Here is an 18,180-nt window from a genome sequence, read left to right on the forward strand (position 1 = left end):
TTGCTTTCCAACATATCATATTCCATGTCTTCCCATCCTCCAGTGTGGGTGCAGTAATCCTGACTATGGCTACATGATATCTGAATTGTTTCCTCTTAGCAGTTTATAGTATCTTTTCCTTGGTCTGAAAGTTCTTGAACCTGACTATAACATTCCTGGTTGTTGTCAATTGGGGATTTAATGCAGGAGGTAATCTGTGGATTCTTTCAATCTCTACTTTACCCTCTTGTTCAAGAATATTAGGGTAGTTTTGTTGCATAATTTCCTGTAGAATGATGTCCAGACTTTTTCTTTGGTCATAATTTTCTGGTAGTTCAATAATTCTTAAATTGTCTCTCCTGGATCCATTTTCCAGGTCTGTTGTTTTGTCAAAGCGATATTTCATATTTTCCTCAATTTTTTCTTTCTTTTGATTTTGTTTTATAGACTCTTGCTGCCTTGTAAAGTCATTTGCTTCTAGTTGTTCAATTCTAGTTCTTAAAGAATGAATTTTATCCCTGGCTTTTTTTTTTTAAACCCTTGTACTTCGGTGTATTTTCTCATAGGTGGAAGAGTGGTAAGGGTGGGCAATGGGGGTCAAGTGACTTGCCCAGGGTCACACAGCTGGAAGTGGCTGAGGCCGGGTTTGAACGCAGGACCTCCAGTCTCTAGGCCTGACTCTCACTCCACTGAGCTACCCAGCTGCCCCCTTATCCCTGGCTTTTTGATTATCCTTTTCCTTTTGGACTGTTTTTCTTTGTAAGTCATCTTTCACTTTATTTGCCTCATTTTTAAGCTGCTCAATTCTTGCTTTCCAGGCACTATTTTCTTGTTTTAGTTCATATGCCTCTGTTTCCATATGATTTATTTTGCTTTTCAAGTTGTTTTCCCAATTGTCTTCAGCCTCTCTTAATTGTTTTTTGAATTGTGTTTTGAGTTCTTCCAAAGCTTGTGTCCAATTTGCTGAAGTTCCTGAATTTCTTATTAGTGTTCCATAGCTCTCTGTTCCACTTGTTCATTGTTCATTACCTGAATAGAAACTTTTGATTGTAATTTCTTTTTTCTTTTTCTGTTGTTTACTCATGCTTTTTTCCTTCTCTACCACCCCTCCCCCATCATTGGCTGTAATCTTGGTCCTCTGTTTATTTGCTAGATCTGTGGGTTTGGGCTATTCTGTCCTGAAGGAACTTCTTCTCTGCTCTGCTAATTAACTAGATTAGGCTGATGGAGTTGAATTGTTGTATTAATGAGCCCTAAAACCAGATCTTCCCCAGCTGCCAGAAGAATCTGAATGTGAAAGGTAAGGTGAAGGTGCGGAGGTTGAAGATAGTTACCCTCATCCTCCTCTCTACTCTTTTCTGCCAGCCTCTTCCCTGCCAGCTGTCTAGTCAGAGTCCTGAGCTTCCCATGGTGGTACCAAGGTACCACTCACAGTTGCAGTCTTTGCCTTGGGATCACAGTCAGTCAGATTCTTCCTGCAGGTCTCAGTGCAGTAGGTAGGGAAGGGTATTGGAGATTGAGCTTCCCTGCCCTCTGAAGGCTTCTTATCTGCACTATTGATAGATGGGATTAAGCCTGCTGAGCTGATCTATAGAGTTGGATGTGCCCTGAGGCCAAAACCTCCAGAGGTAGAGGTCAAAGATGGAGAGTGGTGGCTGAAGGCTGCAACCAGGCTCCCCTCCTCTCTGTCCCTCTCCTCCAGCTGCTCCCTGCCAGCTGCAGTCAGAGTCATGAGCCTCATATAGCTGTGGTAGCAAGGTAATCCCTCTGGACTATAGCCCTGGCCCTGAGATCCCAGCAACCACCTGAGTCTCAGCAGAGTAGGTGGGGGAGGGTTCCTGGGACCTTCCTTCTTTCTTTTCCTTAAACCCAAGATTTCAACCTTCTCTAAGTACCTTTTAAGTTGAATTGAGCAGGAGGTTCCCCTAGCTCTGTCCCATAGTTGTATTTGGTTTTTTTGTCCCCCTGGAAGCACTTTCTTTTTAATTGGTGTGGAAGGGTTTTCACAGAGGACTCAACTTTTGATGGATGCTTCTAAGCTGTCATCTTGACTCCACTCACCAACACTCTCTTTTTGATTCATAAATTACTCTACTGTCCATAAATTTCATTAAAAAATGTTCCCTATTTTTCTAATTCACTTATACTTCTTTTTGTCTAGATCATGCATCTCTTTTTATCTTATCTTGGTGAATGATGTAAGATATTGTTCTATACCTAGTTTCTTCCAAAGTAGCTTGAGGTTGTCCCAGGAATTTTTACCAAATAGTGATTTCTAATCCTCAAACCTGGATCTATGCTTTTGTCAAATGCAAGGTATGTGATAATATTTTATCAATATAATTTTCTATATTTTTTCAAATAATTTTTCTTCTAAATGTTCCTTAATTTCTTTCATTTTGTTTTTAAAGCCTTTTAAAAGCTCTTTTTGGGCATGTGTCTATTTATATTTTGCTTTAATTTTATAATTTGATGCCTCATTTTTTGAGGATACATAACAATAAAACACAAATAATAGAAAATATAGCTACTTTGAAGTGGATTGAAGGCTACAAACTTTAATCTACTTACTTTCTAATTCCATTTTTCTTTTTCTTTGAGGCCACTTGTTCTTGTCACTACCTGTACTTCAGTTCTGACTCCAAGTAAATTGCAATGAAACTGAAATGAAATGCTATAATCAATTGTTTTTGACTTTTTTCTCCCTTATACTGATAGCAATAATTCCTAAACAGAAAAGATCCAAATGACTGTGTCACCTTCAGTTCTGGTGGTATAAGACTTCCTCAAAAGCTTATTTACAAATAAAAGCAAAATATTCATTAAGTCTTCAACTTTCAGTAATTTATGTCTGTTGCAAGAGACCAAATAATTTTATTTAAATTTTACAATCTTAACTTGAATTGATTAGATATGTTTTAACTGTAAGGAAATTTAACCCTGCTCATACTTCATTGAGTTGACATGAAATTTCAAATTATTGTTAAAACTTTTATACTCTCTGGAAGGATCATTGCAATTAAAGGATTTGGGGGTTTTTTTCTGTCATAATTTATTGCCTGCCTTTTTATCATTTTACTACTAATTTAGTACTTACATATAAATAAAGACTTGAGAATTAAATGGAAATTGAATTCAAATTATTAATTTTATTCCATTTAAGGTGATTTTTTTAAAAAAATGGAGTGTTAAAGCCAGTAATTAATATTAATATTTTTGTTTCCTGTGGATTTCAAATATTTGAATATCTCCCAATATCTGTTAGCTTAAATAATAAGCTTGTTGGCCTCTGTTTAAGTTTTACTTCTGCCCATGGACCTAACTTCTACCTTTTATTTATAACAAACGACTCCCATCTAACATGTAATTATAAGAACTTATATAGAAAATGAGTCTTTATTGAACTATTTTGAAATATGCTGCACAATTTTCCCTCCAAATTTCTTAATAAAATTCCACTTCTGGAATTTTATCTTTCATGTAGACTGCTAAGTGGCAAAGTAGATAAAGTACTGAATTTGGATTCAGGAGGACCCTGAGCTCAAATGCTGCTTTAGAAATTTACCACCTATATGAAGCTGGGTAGGTCACTTAACCTCTCTGTGAATTAATTTCCTCATCTTTTATAGATGAGGATAATAATATCCCCTACTTCAGAGGATTATTGTGGTGATCAAATGTGATAAGAAAAATCTGCAAAATATTAAGTATACATTAAATTGCTGTATAAATACTAGTTATTTTTTAAATAACATTTTCTTTTCTCATAATCTTTTAAAAATGTGAAAAGGAGAAAATTAAAATATTTTTAGGTAAGTAAAGCAACCTTTTGATTAGTAGCTAATCAGTCAGAAGAAGATTACTGATATCAAAATCTGGCTAAGAACCTGATCAGAAAAGTGTTCAATATTTTTCAAATTACCTTAGTCAGGACTCAGCTTGTTCTAGAAATTTTCACTGGATGCTCAATTTTCAGGATACTTCGATGAATTTTATACTTACTTTTTTGAAAGTGTTCAATTGGGAATGTTTGTTCAACTTGGTGATGTCTACCAATTGAAAGCTAATTAAGCTTCCCTTTTCACTTAGCCTACCTCTCCCTTAAGGAAACAGTTTATGGCTTATGCTTTGATGTTGAATGTGTTCCATAGACTTCATATTCCTCATGTTTCTTTGCTCACCACACCCCTCAGTATTTTGCCATCTACTCAGTAGTTTATTCCAGTTATTTCACTCTATAAGAGCCTGTAGATATCTGATATCTTTTTATATTTTATATAACATTTCCTTCTCCCAACTACTCCCTCAATCATTTGGTTATGGTCTCTTTTAAGAACATTTTTTATCTTTGATTTTATCATTGGTTGTGTGAGTGGTATCAGGAGGAAGGATGGATGGGAGAAAGGAAGGTAAAAGGAAAGGAAAGGGAATAGGAATAGGAAGGTAGTGTAGCTGGGGTAGCCCCAAGCCCAGGGAGGGAAATTGACCCGAGCCCTCCAAGGCTCAATAAAGATCAGGAAACAACTTTAGAGTATAGATTAGCCAGATTTATTTAGTTAGGAAAGGGAAAAGTTAGGTAGGGGAAAAGGACCCCCTCCGGTAGGCACTTCTCCAGAAAAGGTGCCAAAAACACCAGTACCTCTCTCTCTTATACTTTCTCAGACACCTCCCACAGAGGAAATGGGAGGTGTCTGAGGAAGTTGTAGTAGGGAGCCCTAGGAGATGTAGTCTCCCAGGATTAGTGCATTTCAAAATGCACAGTTGTCCATTTCTATGTTCTTAAGGGAATCATTGTTGTCACCTTTATGTATTAATAAGACTATTTTTAAGAGGTAAAGAGGTAACATTAATCATTTGTTACATTAATAGAATTAATAAAAATTATATTTTAGGGCAAGTAATGTTTTTCTACTGTTATAAAATATTCATTTATCTTTTCCTTTTACTCAATTGAAGATGGTTTTAAAATGAATTTCCTAAAAATAGTCCTCTACATCCCTTTCTAAAGAAAATTCTGAACATTATAGAAATTTTGGTATTGTTTTCTTTAAAATAAAAATTAGGCAAAGCAATGTGTTTCTTTCGCAAATTGTTTCTCTATTTTTTTTAAATTGTTTCTCTATTTTTAAAAAAATAATGACTGGTAAGATGGTAAGATGCCCATAGCTAGAATCCAGAGGATCCCAGGAAACTACCCAAACACTACATCTGGGAGTAAAGAGGAATTGATCTACTAAAGGATAGATAGAATTACTTTCAGACTCCTCCACCTAACACAGGAATCCACCAAAGGAACCCCGGAGCCTTGTGAAAATTCTAAAATAGAAAAAACAAAGCAGGTAAAGACAAGGCAAGACAGGGTAAAGATAGCCAACCTGAAACCTTCTGGAAAGTTCCAGTACTCACTCACTGAGCTCCATAGTACCCCAAACCAAATAAGTCCAAGTCTTTTCCAAGGCCTGTGATAGCAAGAATGTGACTTTGAGACATTCTTTGGATTCCAGGGAGATACCCCTTCTCTAAGCAGAGGAGCCGTGGAATCCAACGAGTCCTTTTAACAAACCTTTGACTGACTGCCAAAGTTCATTAGGGAGTAGTTTGGGACATTCTGAGTTCTTCTAGCAAAGCACTTCCACAAGTAGAGCCTGAAGAGCCACTTCCCAAAAATCTAACCCATTCTTAGACTATAAGAGGGAAAGAAAAGAATCAAAGCATTTTGGGTAAAGTCTAAAAACCAGAGACCCCAGAAATGTTGTGTAAGAAAGGCAAAATCCAGCCTGAGCAGTATGAAAAACTGTGGTAGAGGACCCATGCTGAGTTGATCAGCAAAGAAGAATCCCAAGCTGGGACTATAACAGTGAGATATTGGAGCCCAAAGATAAGAATGATCCGCTAGATAAAGAACAGTACTGGAAAAACCCTCCAGTTCTTTGAAGGAGAGGACTATTTTAGACTACTCTTTGTACTCAGGACCTGGCCTGCTCTGTCCACACCATCCCAATTCAGAGATTGACACAAGAAGACTTCCCCATGAACAAACTAAGGAAAATGAAATCATGAGGTTTAAAACCTTGAATTAAGAGATATTAAGCAGAGTTAAACCAGAAGAGATTAGTAATCCCTTAAGTCCAAGTAAAATCTATAAGAAAAATTTACATGTCTTCTTCAGTATAGAGACTCAATATAGAAATTGTAGGAATACCTGGAATAAATGAAACAAAAATACATAGTACAAAAGCTAAAGGATGATAAGGAAAATTGATACTATAGAATAGATTGAAAAAAACCTCATTTAAGAACTGAATGCTCTGAAAATTAAAATAGACCAGACTGAAAATAATGGCCGAACATACCTCATAAAATGTTAAAATAAGCCCCAAACATGAAAATAAAAAAGAAATATCATATCAGAAACAATTTATATGGAAAACTGAGCAAGAAGAGTAAAATTGAAGAATGATCAGATTCTATAAAAACATGATCAGAAAAAATTCTATAAATAAAATTTCTTTTTTAAAAATTTCCATATTGTGGAAGAAGGCATGTAAAACAAAAACAACACAAAAAGGAAAAACACAAGGAAAACAAAGTTGTACAGCATCTTTCATTTTCCTTTGGAATTGTCTTGGATTGTTGTATTACTGATAATAAAGTCATTCATAGTTGATCATTATACAATACTGCTATTATTATGTACAATTTTCTCCCATTTGGCTTATTTTACTTCATATCACTTCATATAGTTCTTTTCAGGTTTTTCTGAAATCCTCCTACTTGTTTCTTATAGCCTAATAGTATTCCATTACAATCATATACAACTTGTTCAGACATTCCCCAATTGATGAATATCTCCTCAATTTCTAATTCTTTGCCACCACGAAAAAAGATACTATAAATATTTTTGTTTAAATAGATTCTTTTCCAATTTTTAAAAAAAAAAATCCCTATTGGATACAGATCTAGAAGTGAATGTAAAATTTTATAGACCTTCGAATATAATTCCAAATTGCTCTCCAAAATGATTAGATCCTTGTTTGTTGTTTTTGTTTTGTTTTTAAGGGCAATTCTATCACTGGAAGAGATTAGGTATAAAACATGCAAAGGTAAAGAAACACAGTATTTATAATATTTGATAAATTGTATATCCCAGTTACTGCACAATGAGTCATTATTTGACAAAACATTCTGGGATAATGTTAGAATTCTAGCAGAAATTAGGTTTAGGTAAAAACTTCACACTATCCACTAAGATAAGTTCCAAAAAAAATACAGCATCTAACTATAAAAGGTCAAATCATAAACTCTTTTGAGGAGTAAATTACCTTTCACATTCCCCTTACTGACCATAATCTATTTGTTTTCCCATCAGCCTCTGTCTTCTCTTAAAAAATCACCATTCTTTTTCAACATTGTAACCTCTAATTCTTTAACTAATCCATTCCCTTCAAGGCCCTTTCTCTTGCATTAGCCACTCTTTCCTCTTCTTGAGTCTTTTACGAAGTAATTTATATATCACAATTGTTCTATATTCAGGCTGTTATGAATTTTAAAAATAACCTGAAGGCTTATTACTAGATTTATAAGCATTTAATAGTAAAGAAAGAGAAAGAGAGAAAAAGGAGTTTTCAGACTTTCTAACTTCTGGTAAAAATCCAGCCCTCCATTGCAGCCAGCACCACCCCTTGTCAGAGATGGCCTGATGAGAGCAGAGAGAGCAAGTCCAGAGAGCTAGTTAGTTCAAAAGTCTTGTCTAGAGGAAAGAGAGCTCTCAGCTTCTTAAACTGGCTTTTCAAATTCTCCACTCTGTCCAGCCCTAGATCATAGGCTTTCAAAAGTCATGTGGCATTATGACTGTGCCATATGACTTAATTCGTCCCAAAACTGAGAAAGAAAACTATATTTTAAAATATATTAAAACCATATATGTATATAAATAAAGATATACATTAAAATCATAACAGGTCCTTGATTCACCATCAAGGTCCAATTGAGGTAGTTTATATCCTACAAGCATGTAGGACAGGAGCAACAATAATGCAGTTGCCTAGCATTAACCATGACTACAGAAAATTATCATACTAAAGAAGAAAGAGGGACGAAAGTCTGAGGAAACGGGAAATATGATCCCTTGGTCTGATTTCTAGGTCAGTCATAGGAATAGCAAGTCAGAGTTAAAGCCAAACAGAGATATATTTTAGTCTCACATCTTAAAGGCAGAAAATGGAGAAGACTAACTTCAGGATTTGTTTCCCTGAGGCAGGTCCTCTACCTTAGCATTGATTCTTGATCCTGAACTCCTTTGCACTGATCAGTGGCTCATTAGCAGCTCTTTCTTCTGAAATCAGATGCAAGGTTCTGATATTTTGCAATCTATGTTCTCTCTCTTCCTCCCATCCCTTTTCCCTCTCCAGGAAAGCAAGTAATATGTCATATATAATATAATATATATTTCCTTGTCCATCATATTGTGAAAGAAATCACATATTGCATTGACTAGAGAAAATTTCATGAAGGAAATTAACTAAAACCTTCCATTTCTAAATACAAATTCCTTAAAAGGCCACAATTTTTCCCATTCTTTAATTTCAAATATGTGATATTATTTCTGTTAATGTAGAATTCTCAACTTCCCTGAAGTATACTCCATAAAATTCAAAGTTGTTTGGGTTATTTTTAATTGTCTACAGAATTGTTTACAGAATTGTTAGCTAGAAAGATTTTTTCACTGTAGTCTAAAATATTCATTTCTCTGCATATCCCACAGGCCAAGGTATATTCAGTGCATTGAAATAGAACTGATTGTGCAAAGCTCGAAATGCTACCCTGGAACTAACCATTGCATATCATTGATTGATTATATGCCTGAAGCAGAGAAAGAGAAAGCAAACATCAGTTGTCCTTCCTAGTTTCTTAACAGGGTTATTATTTGAATTTCAAAGACAAAGTTAAAATCTTATCCTTGGCTATGATGAAATTAGATATGCTTCATTTAAATAACATGTAAGCTTAGTTCCTGACAGTGTTGAAAATAGTCCTCTAACATTTTAAAAGTGCCCTGAAGTATCAGAAGCCAGGAGAATTGAACGTTATTGAGCAAGAAGAATGTATGTTACTGTTGTTGTTCAATTGTTTTTCAGACACGACTCAACATGATCCCATTTGAGTTCTCTTGGCAGATACTGGAGTGATTTGTCATTTTCTTCATCTCATTTTACAGATGAGGAAACTGTGGCAAACAGGGTTAAATAACTTGCCCAAGGTACACATAACTAGTAAGTGTCTGAGACCATATTTGAAGTCAAGTCCTTCAGGATCAGCGTTCTATCCACTGAACCATCTAGCTGACAGGAAAGGAATTGTTGTTATCTGTCATTTCAAGAATGCATATGATATAGAATTTTCCTAAAGGTAAAGTCTCCACGACAGGTGTCCATTCAAGAGTATAACACTTTGGAACACCACACCAATTACCAGCTTGTTTCCTGTGTGTGTGTCCTTTTTTCTAATCAGCCATAGGACAATTAGTTCAAGGCCAAGCAAAAATAAAATAGCATTGTAAAAAAATGCAGTGATTAAACATTTCCCTCATAAACTGAGGGCATGTTCTCTCATAAGTTATGTACCATAAAGGGAAAGAATGGACACACACGAGGGAATACCAATGGAAGGGTTCCAATGTGCAGTACATTTTAAGCCTCTGTTGAAGAATCAAGCTATGCTCTGAGGCACTGCTCACCATTGGTATTAGAAGGAGTGCAACTTCTACGATATAGTCTACCCCAATATGTGGGCTTTGCATTGCTCTCTGTTGGTCTCACAGGGCTCTGCCTGATAATGCACCATTGTTCCCAAAGTCAGTTCTTGACATGTCCCTCATTACTTGACTGACAAGGTGTTTTCAGGCAAGAATTTCTCTCTTCTTACAGCTTCTGTCTTTGGATGGAGTCTTCAGCCTCTTCCCCATAAGATGAAAAAACAACTCGATACAATCTCCTTTAGCCCAGGATTAATCTACAACTTTTACAAAATCAAAATCCCCTCACAGTCATCATTAGACTTAGGAAAAAATCCCAGTATCTTTGCCTTCCAAAAATGTGTCTGTTTTAATTGGCATTTCACAGGGATGATGTATAGAGCCATAGCAGGCTAGTTTGACACACATCTTTCAGTAGTAGTATTGATTTGATTATAGTTCCAGAGCTAAAAGAGTCTTCTAGGATATAGTCTCTTGAGATCTTGAGAATATTGGAGATAATAATCTGTATGAAAGTAATTATATTTTTAAAATTGCATGATCTGTGTTTGATCTAAATTTGATTAATTATGTATATGTTACTAGGGTATTATTTTGGTTTCTATGGGCACTGCCACAACAGATACAGTGCAGTGCATGAAGTCAGGAAGACTCATCTTCTCCAGTTCAAATATGGCCTCAAACCCTTACTGACTTTGTGACCTTGGGAAAGTTACTTTTGAACTGGGAAAGGACATGGCAAACCATTCTAAAATCTTTGCCATGAAAACTTCATAGTTTTTCCCAAAGTTTACTGTGAATTATCTTGATAAAAATTATATCATTTCTTCATATTCTCTTCTGAAGTATTGCAGGAATTATGTAAACATTTTTATACTTAATAATGTTAAAATTAATTCCACTTGAAATTAAAACAAATTAATGAAAAGTAAAGTTTTATAGTTATAGTAATAAATTTTGTGTAGCTAATTATTGAAATGAAATTTATCTATTCAAGCATAATAAGGACATGTCAAGTTGTATACAGTAATTAGGAGAAAAACTTATAACATTTCTTTATTTGTAGGTAGATTCTGAATGAGTGAGATGCCTGTATAAAACATATAACAATTTTTAAAAATCTTTTCAATATAAACTCCATTGGCCATGTCAATAACAGAATTCCTTATATTACTAGATCCTCTAAAATTATACAATAGCCCACTTATAATAAGATTGTAACATATGTATCATTTTTATTATAGTTTTTTATATAATAGCTTGAAATTGTAATGATCAGAATTCTAGGTATATATGAGTTATATTTTAAAGATACTTTGTGTGTGTATGCATGTGCATGAGAAAGTATGTGTGTTGGGAACAGGGGAACGGGGAGGACATAACATGAAATAATACTTGCATATGTTGGGCTAAATATATTCATTAAGATGGCATCAATACTGAAAAATTATTCTACTATGAAAATTATAATGGTATATTTTATGACCTAATTAAATTAATATCCAATAATTATTACATATTTTAGGGAAACAGATAGACAGAAATAAACAAAGCTAATTCCTTTAAAAATTATATCCAATGGCAATGGGAACATATAGACATCAGCTGCTTTTTACTATACACCTCTTCATTATATATTGAGATTTGTATATTAAATTTCTCTTTACAGTTTCTCCCTGTCAATAAAAAATCACTATTTTCCCTCTTTAAGAGAAAAAACACATCCAGCATAGGCATTTACTATGTAATCAAGTATTCAAGTAATTTATTTATTTTAATAAAGTAAGAAGATATTTAGATGGGTTGCATTCATTTTAAACAATTATCTTTTTATATTTACTTGACCTAGTTAGATAATTATGTGCAAATAGATTTGGTTTAATAACACGTTTGTAAAAAAAAATGTTCAGCACAGTACTAAAAACAATTACTTTTAATATTCCCTAACAATAGGAAGCTCTTGGTTCAGCCTCCTGTTGAGGTAAGCTGTGACTATTTGTAATCATCTCTGACATTTTCAGATTCCCTGATTGGACAAAAAAGTTCTATTCCAAAAATTATTGTTATTGAGTAGCTAAATATCTGTAGTCCACAAATTACTGTTTTTTGCAAGACATTGGTGGTTAAGATTATGCCATATGACAGTTGTAGCTGATAATATATTTTATCACCTTTGAATGTTCTTTCTCAAATAAGGACTTGTAGTGTTTCATTACTATATAAACTATTGCTAGGACTGTTTGTGGGTTTTTTTTTTTCTCTTTTGCATGTACTCACTTCAGATAGAAAATTAGTAAAGGCTTCCAAACATCTTAAAGGTTTTTTTTTTTAATCAATATAAGGAGATATTCCTTATGAGTTTTTTATTGATTCAATTAGTTTATGAAATAAACCATTCTTGGTAATAAAATAAACTACATTTAAATGCCTCTATTTATGAAATGATTTTTTGTCTCAAAATGTATGACATCAAAATAGAATTTCTAATAAATTCTATCAATCTAAAAAGATTTTAGATATGGTCTTGGTCACATTTGTCTCACATATGAAGTCCGGACTCATCCAAAGTGAGGAGGTTTATTGACAGAAGATACTTAGAGATTAATTCTTAAAGTATAGTGACTTGTGAAAATAAGAAAAATAGAAAATCACCCTTATTCCTTTTTGTCCTTTTTCCTTCTCCAGTGTTAGTGAAAGTTAGGAAAAGAAAGCAGAAGATGCTGGGAATCATAGTTTTTAGAATATCTATAACTGAGGACAACTATTGGTATTCTAAATATTCCTTCTTTAAAAGACATTCTGTGCATCAAGTTATCATGAGGTCACTATGAAATCAAACTGGATGGAGAAAAAAAAGAAATTAAAAGTTTTATAAATTTTTTTTGCACATACCAATTTTTTTCTTGATGCTATATTTTGGTTATTCTTAAAATCGATCAGTACAATATCAAACCTAAATAAGTCAGATTGATACAGAATCAGGATTATAAATATAGATGATATTGTATATAGATAAAGATGTAGATGTAGGTATAAATTTAGGGAGAGAGACAAAGAGAGAGAGAAAATGTAGGAATTACATGAGTTGAGGTTGCTATGAATTCTCTCAATTAAAAATAATCTTGCAAGTATAATAGAGCAGTGGTATAATACCGAAAAAGAAATTGTGGCAATTAAACTATACCTAATGATCTCTGCCGGGTAGTTATTGACTTAGAAAACCAAAAATTAACATTATCTCTTTTATTATACTGCCACTGACTTTGTTAAATATTTCCCAATTATATTTTAATCTAGTTTGGGAAATACTTGAGAGTACTGAGGGCCATGTGTTAGACACCTTTGCACAAGAGAGTCATTATAATGTAGTCATTGAAAAGGCTGGTAACATTAATATATATGTATATGTACATGTGTAATACATATACACATATATATGACTTTCTCAAATATATATAATCATATACATCCACACAACAGGGTCAAATTAGTATAGCTTAATACAACCATAACTTGTGCCTACTGGATGTGCTAATTAATATATTCATATGTCAACCTTAGTATTGCATTATTAAAATATATAGAATAATTTTTAAAGAAGATAGGAAAATTTTGATCAACATATAAAATTTTTATTAAACATTTATACTGGCATATGAGCTTGATAGTATACCTGCTATCACAAAATTTGTCATCTTTGTCATATGATTATGAAAAATATGGATATTTGTATATCAAAGATTTATAACAATTCTTGGGAATTCTTAGTGAAGTAATTTAATTGCCTTTGCCACTGCAGATGAGCACCTAATCTGTAATCTGTAGTCATATATATGCATCTATGTTTATTAATCAAAAATGCTTAGTCTGCATAAGTTATTGTTTTGTATGAAAAGCAGAGAGGCTCAATTAGCCAATGAACTTGAGATGGTTTGCAGATGTCAGGCCTGATGTGGAGAAGTTAAAAAATTAGGATTCTCTATTACAAATAGGTGTTGGGATGACTCTTACTAAAAAGGGTTTGATGCATGATGCTTTCAGTCAAGAAAAATCTGAGTTTAAATCCAACCTCAGGCTGGATTTATCAGTTGTGTGACCTTGAGCAAATCATTTAATCCAATTTGCCTCAATTTCCTCAGTGGTAAAATGAGCTTCAGGAGGACATGGCAAACCTCTCCAGTATCCTTGCCAAGGAAATCCCAAACAGGGTAACAGAATGTCTGAAATGACTAACAGTTCAACAGCAAAAAAAAAAAAAAAAAAAAAAAAAGGAATTAGACCCTCATCCTATCTGGAAAGAAAATAATTGTAATTCGGAGTAAAACTAATGTCCAGAAAGCTTTGCATTATGGGGAAAGAAATGGCAAATCACTCGCAATATTTTTGACAAGAAACATCAGATGGGGTCACAAAGATTCTCATAATTGAGCAATAATAAAGCCTTGTATTAATTTTCTCCATCAATATTTTAAGTAGAAGATGAAACAAAGATTAGCAGAAAGACATTTTGTTAATCCTGGCCCTTCCATAGATTCCTTTGGTTAGAAAGTGAAAATTTTTTTGGGAGAGGGGAGAGATGCATTATGCCCACAAATAATATTCTCAGACTTCTAAGAGCCAAGACAGTAGGATATCTGGGAAAATAGAGAACCAAAGTAATCCTCTCACAAGGAAATTCTCTTCTCTATATGAGTGGAGATGGTAAAAGACTGTAATAAGATACAGTAAACACCAGAGATTTTTTGTAAGATATTTTCAATTGAGCTTAGCTTCTCTCTTTGTTGAAGAGATCTATGATCTCACCAATGTGGGCTCTCTCTGAAGTAATGCAGTTTACAGGATGATTTTTGTCCTCATTCTCCTTAGGCAACTTTATTGAATTAGACAATTAGGCAACCTGATTGAATAATTTTCTCTAGATCTTTTGGCATTAAGTGGAATTCTTTGGAGCTTGGCTAATGTGAATCGACCTCTTATTATGTAAATAGTATCTGATATTTCTCCTATAGATTTCTCTGATTTAAATTTTTGTCATATGTTAGACCAATGTTGTTTAGATAGAGGATTATTTTTTTAATTTTAATTTTAAGTATTTTCCCATAGTTATATATTTCATGTTCTTTCCCTCTCCCCCAAACCCTCCTAACCCCTCCCCCCTTAGGTGATACACACGTCCACTGTGTTTTACATGTATCATTCAGTTAAAAAAGCCTCCCTGGGATTAGACCCAATACCATTTTTTTTACTAAATAATCCTAAAATGAGAAATCCATGCACTTTTGTTCTGTAAGTCCTGATTTTTTAAAACATTAAAGATATAGCAGTCAGTATTCAGAATAGAGTGATCACCTACCTCGTTGAGCTCCAATGGCCTTAAACTGTCAAAACAGAAGGGCAGAATTGCTCACAAATATCACTCTATAGGAGAAAAAACAAACTTGATCAAGCACTCCGCAGATTACTCAGAGGGACAGCAAAATTCAGAGTCAACTCAGTGTCAGGCTATTGGGAAGGAAGCAAAGGGCCATCATGATCTCTGATATTTCCATCAGGGCCATAGCAGACCATAGAACCAATGATGACGGTTGTTGCAGTATGTAACCCATGTTGAATTAGGGAACTGGGGAATTAAGAAGGAAGAAAAGAGAACCATTTGAAATCAGAACTCTCAATAAATAAAAAATAACCAAGAGAATGATACACAAACCAAGGACTGAGACAGAAATTAGGGAAAGCATAGCCATCCCTATCTGAATTGTTAGGGTTTTGATGAAATATAGTCCAACTGCAAAATCCCAATCTAAAATCTGAAATTAGGAGTTAAAAAAGAAAACACTCCAAAGAAGAAATACTATGGTATAGGAAGAGTCTAATAGACAAATCCCAAAGAAGAGAGTAATTCTTCTACAATGACAATATGAAAGGGAATATAAATAGCCACAATAGCTATAAGTTATGTAGGCATTGACAACATTGCATTAACTACAAGAAATGAAAATATATGAAATGAAAGAGAACTGAAATGATATTTTGGGAGCAAAACCCAAATTGGAAGGAGAATAGATAGATTAGATAGCTTAGAAGAGATGGCAGAAAACTACTTTAAGTGGACATTCTGACTAATAAAATGGAACATATGGAACTTAATGACTAGCAGACAAGAAATATTACAGCAGCAAAATATTTATTTAAAATGAAAAAAAATAAGAAATTGACTATCAAAAATAATTGAAAAGAGATCAAGGAAAGATAATTTAAAAATTTCTAAATCACAGAATTCCATAAAAGCCTTGATGAAACAAAAAACATCTGGCCACTGTATTTCAAGAATTTTTAAAGAAAATAACATATGCCCAGATATATTTGAATGATAAAGCAAAGTGAAAAGTAAAATGAATCCACTAATCATCTCTTGAAAAGTATAAATTGAAATCACTAAGAAAAATTATAGCCAAAATTCAGAGCTCCAAAGTCAAAGAAAATATTCTACATGTAGACAAAAAAAGTTCAAGTACAAAGAAATCATTCCATAAGTATTTATTAAGTGTTTTTGCTGCACCATACACTGTGCTGGGTCACAGAACATTTAGCAGCAACTATTTTATGAGGAAAGTAAATATTTGAATGATCTTCAAAATTCCATTTTTTTAATTCGAAAATGCTATGCTATCTCAAAAGCAAAAAATAAAGCCTTGCAAATAAGAATAATTTACCTTGTAAAACTTAATTTCATCATGTCAGGAAAAAAGTAGATTTTAATTGAATAGAGGATATTTAAATATTTCTGATGAAAATTTTATTAGAGTTGTGTAGAAATTTTGAAATGCCAGCATAGGAGTAAAAAGAAAACTCGAAAGTTAAATGAATTTGAGCAATTAGAAAAGAATGATGAGCTACTTACAATCTCAAAAGGGGAAACCATTTAAAAGATAGACAGACAGACAGACAGAAAGAAAGAACCGAAGATGAATGCCAAAGATTTGTTTATGTCTCAAATCTCAATTCTATAAATTTTTTTCAATTCTACATGCAGTGATCTTTCTTTGTGTCTTTCTCTCTTTTTTCTTTGTTTCTCTTTCTTTTTCTTCCTTCCTTCCTTCCTTCTTTCCTTCCTTTCTTTTGTTTTATTGATATTTTCCTTTCTTTACATTAATATAAATTCTCAATCATTTTTCATCATAGTATATTTGCTTTTTCTCAATTTATATAAGAATAATCATACCACTCACATTGCATTTAATGTGAGAAATTTGTTTCTCTTCTAACAGACCATATATTTTCTTTTAGATAGGATCCTTTCACATTCTCACTGTGTAGAAGATTATTACAAACAGGTGTGAAGTTAATAGATTTAAACATTTTTTTCCTTGATTCATCAGGTCCAAATTATTTTTTTAAATCTATTGTATATATTTGTATATATATATATATATATATATGTGTGTGTGTGTGTGTGTGTGTGTGTGTATGTGTGTGTGTGTGTGTATATTTAAATCTAGGTGACTCAGTGGATAGAAAGTTGTACACAGAGACTGATACACTGTGGCACAATAGAACAAAATGGACTTCTCTACTAGCAGCAATGCAATGATTCTGAGGGACTTATGAGAAAGAATGCTATCCACATCCAGAGGAAGAACTGTGGGAGTAGAAACACAGAAGAAAAACATTTCCTTGATCACATGGTTCTATGGGGACATGATTGGAGATGTAGACTCTAAATGACCACCCCAGTGCAAATATTAATAATATGGAAATAGGTCTTGATCAATTCTACATGTAAAACCCAGTGGAATTGTTCATTGGCTACGAGAGGGGTGGCGAAAGGAGGAGAGGGAAAGAATATAAATCATGTAACCATGGAAAAATATTCTAAATTAATTAAATAAATAAACTTAATTTTTTTAAAAAAGAAAGTTAGATCTAGAGATTAGAGATTCTGGGTTAAAATCTGGTCTGAGACTTTTCCTAGCTCTGTAATTCTAGTTAAGCTACTTAGCACCAATTGCCTATCCCTTAGTGCTCTGCTGTGTTGGAACCAGTACTTAGTATTGATTCTCAAATAGAAGGCAAGGGTTTTTTTTAGTCTATTATTAATTGCTTCACTAAGGAAAGTGAACTTGCTAAATAATTCATAAGAAACATTTTGTAAGCCTTAAGATGTTATGTTAATATTAGTGATCGTGATAATAACCGCGTTGTTATAGTAGTGATGGTGATGATGATGTTGATGTTGACAGTGTATTTGAGAGAAACACAGTATCCAAATGCTCCTATTTCATAGGTGTATACAATACTGAATCTAGAATTTCTTAGCTCATTTATACATCATTATGAGTAAAAAAAATCACAGCGGGTAAAGCAGCTCTGGAAAGAAATTCAATTAGGATTACAGATGTGTACATCATTTTTTTGAAACTTTATAAAATACATTACTTCTAGAACCT

The 18,180-nt window shown here is 33.4% G+C and overlaps 1 protein-coding gene across 1 annotated transcript in view; it reads left to right on the top strand.

The window, feature by feature from the left end:
* GRID2 (glutamate ionotropic receptor delta type subunit 2) overlaps positions 1-18,180 on the top strand; it is a 1,498,284-nt gene that overhangs the window by 653,748 nt on the left and 826,356 nt on the right. The window lies entirely within an intron of this gene.

Source organism: Gracilinanus agilis, chromosome 6, assembly GCF_016433145.1.
Source record: "Gracilinanus agilis isolate LMUSP501 chromosome 6, AgileGrace, whole genome shotgun sequence".
In the NCBI taxonomy this organism is placed as follows: domain Eukaryota; kingdom Metazoa; phylum Chordata; class Mammalia; order Didelphimorphia; family Didelphidae; genus Gracilinanus; species Gracilinanus agilis.